The sequence below is a fragment of the Triticum dicoccoides genome, chromosome 3B (assembly GCF_002162155.2).
Source record: "Triticum dicoccoides isolate Atlit2015 ecotype Zavitan chromosome 3B, WEW_v2.0, whole genome shotgun sequence".
In the NCBI taxonomy this organism is placed as follows: domain Eukaryota; kingdom Viridiplantae; phylum Streptophyta; class Magnoliopsida; order Poales; family Poaceae; genus Triticum; species Triticum dicoccoides.
This window is the reverse complement of record NC_041385.1, coordinates 518,522,391-518,526,661: the sequence shown is the minus strand read 5'-3', so window position 1 is coordinate 518,526,661 and position 4,271 is coordinate 518,522,391. Positions and strand designations below refer to the sequence as shown.

The window sequence follows — 4,271 nt, the reverse complement described above, 5'->3', positions numbered from 1 at the left end:
AAGATTTGATCCGTGGATTCGATCCCCAATCCATCCTACTAGGTAAACTCTTCCGTTCTCTTTCTTTTGCTCCATAAATTTGTTGCCATTTTAGAGATTTGTCCAAGATTTGATGGAACCCTTGATTTGTTTGATTTGCTCGATTTAGGATGTGTATTCATATTGGTAGTACCGTAGTGTTATTTATTTGTTAGTGAAACCCTAGATTTTTTAGTTTTTTTAGATATATATGAGATGCCTATTTTTATAGATAACTATGAGATGTTGATTTTTGTAGACATATATGAGATGTTTGTTTAGATATATATTAGATGTTGAGTTCATTTGAAATATTAGATGTTTAGTTTATTTGAAATATTAGATGTTTAGTTTATTTGAACACATATGACATATTCATTGTGTGAGAAGGAGATGTTGAGATTCTTTTAGTTGAACACATGTTATATATTTAGTGTATATTTGAGATGAAGATGAACTCATGTATGTTTATTGTTTGAAATTGTAAGGATGGTTTGGCTTCTGGACGATGTCTACGACGTGCAACACCGGTCCTACATGATGCGCGAGAAGGATAAGGTAATAATGAGTAATCTAAATCTTTTGCAAATTTGCATTTAGTTGAAATTTACATGCCCTAAGATTTGTCATTACTTGTTTTTTGCAGAAGCTTGAACCTCTGAAGATTCGGTATCACGGGGTCTCTGGTCCTGCCATGCCTTACGACGAGCGGTACACACCGTACATCAAGCAGGCAGGACTACTCCCGTGGATTCTGTTGGTCAGCCGGTCCACGGCGAATCTGAATGCTCCACTGGTGTCCGCTCTTGTTGATCGATGGAGGCCGGAGACGCACAGTTTCCATCTTCAGACTGGGGAGATGACCGTGACGCTCGAGGATGTCTCGTTGATCACCGGTCTTGCTATCGACGGGAGGCCTCTCTGTATGAGCACCGATTCTGATGGGTGGCGCGAGCAGATGATTGCTCTTATCGGTATGGCTCCTACCGAGGCCGAGGCTGATGTAGAGGAGGGAGAAGAGAAGAAGAAGAGGGAAAGGAAAGCATCCGGAGCTGCTTTCACGTGGATTCAAAATAACTTTGCGACGTGCCCTCCGGATGCCACTGATGGGGTGATCCAGACACATGCTCGTGTGTATATGTGGTACGTTGTGTCTAGGACTTTGTTTCCTGACTCCACTGGCAAGAACGCTCCATGGAGGTTGAAGGCGTTGACCGTCTTCGATAGCAAATGGAGCTGGGGTTCAGCGACTCTTGCCTACTTGTACCGGTAGGTAGTTGGTCTGTTTTGTGATCAACTCATTTCTTCATTAGCAATGCAAGCTTGCTGTCAAGTTAATATTGTTTTTCTTTCATATGTAGCTGGACGATGCGTGTTGCAGGATCACAGATAGTGCAAACATTGGTGGTAATCTGCTTCTACTTTCTGTATGGAGCTGGGAGCGTCTGCCTGTTGGATGCCCGAAGAGCGTCAGGTTTGATCCTTGGTATGCAGATGAACATGACGAATTACGGCGCCCCACGTGGGCTTACAAGTGGGATATCGTTTCCGAGATGACGAACGATGTCAATCTCATGTACCAAAAGTACATTGCCGAGTTGGACACGATTACGCCTGAGCAGGTAAGGAGGTCATTACTTCAGTCCTTTCTCATGCTTGCTTGAAAAATAGTCATCAAATTTGCATTGTTGCCCTGTTTCATAGGTGGAATGGCATCCATATGGCGCGGTGAGAGCTTGGGGTACACCCAGGAGTTTCGCCTCAACCCGATGTGCTTGCGGGATAAGGATCTCTGGCTTATGCGGTGCCCATTGATATGCAACTGGGCGGTTGAGTTTCATTTGCCGCATCGCGTGTATCGTCAGTTTGGTCTGTTCCAGCCTCACCCGCCGGACTGGGTGGACACGGACAAAGCACTTCATAGGTAAGAGAGCATGTCTGCGTATTGTCTAAGCATCGGGACTCCTTTTGATTCTGCTAATGCTTGGTTTTATACCACGTAGGTTGGACAGGAGAAGGCAGCGGAAGATAAAGGATTGGGGCAAGCATCATGCTCCGTATGTTACCCGCTTCCAGCTTTCTGTGGAGCAAGCTCGTAGCACTGCACGCGCCCCGCTTCGTGAGCACAGCCAACAAGCTTTTGATAACTACGTACGATGGTTTATTGGAACTACTCGAGTTGAGATATGCCCGCCGGCATATAATGAGGATATTCTTGAAGAACCCGTAAACTTTGAGGATCTAGCAAAGGGGAAGTACAACAGAGATGTCAAGAAAGGGCACGGAGTCCCTGCTGTTCCGGTGATTAACTATGTGGTAAAGTGTTCCCTTCTTTACTTTCCCGTTGACCGTATTACACATGTTTGAATGGCTAACACATTCATTCTTTCTCATCCGTAGCGCACCGAGATCAAGAAAGCAGCCGATGAGAGCCAGTCTATTCTAGAGAAGACACCGGTTGGAACTGGCAATGATGATGGTTCACTACGAGCATTCCTCAAGGTACATATCGCATTCACTATGAGAGCCAATCTATGTTGCGAAGTTTGATATCTTACACACTTGTTCATGTTACAGCGTCAGGCCAAGAAGTTAAGGCGGTTATCGAACCTTCTCGGTTGTCGTGATCCTGAATATGATGAACCATCTGCCTCTAGGTCTGGTACACCATCAGACCCCGCATCTCACCATGAGGGGGACGATGTGAGTTCCTCATATGCTTATATGGATGATGAGGGTGGGATCACCCAAGAGGTATGACTAATCCTTTAGATGTGATTCTCACTTGATTACGACACCGGCCTTCACCATATTGTTTAGTTGTGTGATAGGGCCATGAGCTTGATGATGACATGACTTTGGCGGACGCTCAAGCTCGGTCCGCATATGTGTTCAAGCCTAGGCAGCCCATACGCCGGTACACGCCCAACGACTATGACAACAGAGGCAACCCAAAGGTGGTCGTAGGGACCTCGCGGATGGCTAGCTTGGATAATGAGGCGGAGGAGGAGGCGGAGGCGGAGCCGCAGGCGGAGGAGGAAGTGCACGAAGAGGAGCCTCGTGCTCCTAAGAAGAAGAAGATTGCCTGCAGGCGTGGCACCAGGAACACGCGCGGAAGGCATTAGTGCTTTGTGTTAGGTTGATGAACTTGTGAGGTTATGTTATATGATGAACTTGTGAACTTGTGAGGTTGATGAACTTGTGAGGTTATGTTATGGTATTTGTGTTTGCAAACTTGAAGTAATGTTGAATTGTCTTAAATGATATGATGTTCAAGTTATTAGTTCTCTTTGCTTAGCATGTCCAGTTTATAGTACTTTTATTGATGTTCTAGTTATGTGAGTGCTGCCGCAGGAGGCCAAAATGGCATCTGTTTCTACAGTTTTGCTTATGGCTTGCATCACATCCATGGCTTGCATCACATCCATAATACTTACAATGACTGCAGCATCACAGCAATTTGAACAAACACAAATTTTATGCCGACGAGTTCATAACTTAAGATAATTCAAACATTAGTACGACATGGTTCACGACACATTCATTACAAATGACAAATGGCAGCTTGCCCTAGAAGATAGTTGACGACGAGTGCACCGAAGCGAAGTCCCTACTGAGTAGAGCGAGGCCATTTCCCCTTCTTGTCACGTGCCGAGTCCTCCTCTTGCGCCTCGCGAGCCTTTGCAAGCTTTCTTGCCCTCTCCTCCTCACGAGCAAGTTTCGCTTGGCGTGCCCTCTTCTCCTCTCGTTTCTTCCGCTCCATCCTCTCCTTCTGACGACGCTCTTCCTCCAAGCCTCTTCGAAACGATTCTTCGAACCGCCGTTGCCGCCTAAGACAATCTGCGTATTGGTCCTTTTTCACATCTTCTGGCACTTCAAGATCTATCCACGTGAAGTACTTGCATAGAGGAGGCGGTGACTGCATAAAAATTTGTTATTAGTGTTGACACACATTTGAGAGTAACATTTTCTCGAGCTTAGTATTGCATAGAGCAGGCGGTGAAGTACTTCTTGAGCTTACCGGTGGTTGGTCATAGGCGTTAGTTGGAAGTGCACGATCATAAGCATAGTTCGGGCATACAAAATATCTTCGCCCTTCCGTCCATGCTTTCTTTCGGTCGGTGGACACCTTCACCTTGCAAACATCTCCACACCAACATGGCGGGATGTTGACATCTTTCTCCTTCACCTTGTCCAAAGATGCATCCTCCCACTTGTTCGGCATGTCTTCTTGGTTAGCACACGGTGGCCTC

The 4,271-nt window shown here is 46.0% G+C and overlaps 1 long non-coding RNA gene across 1 annotated transcript; it reads left to right on the top strand.

Moving 5' to 3' along the window:
• The first annotated feature begins 1,916 nt into the window (after positions 1 to 1,916).
• On the top strand, positions 1,917 to 2,444 carry LOC119281477. The gene is made up of 3 exons (XR_005138424.1): positions 1,917 to 1,942; positions 2,022 to 2,334; positions 2,419 to 2,444. It is a non-coding gene; the product is annotated as an uncharacterized LOC119281477 (long non-coding RNA).
• Positions 2,445 to 4,271: the final 1,827 nt, after the last annotated feature.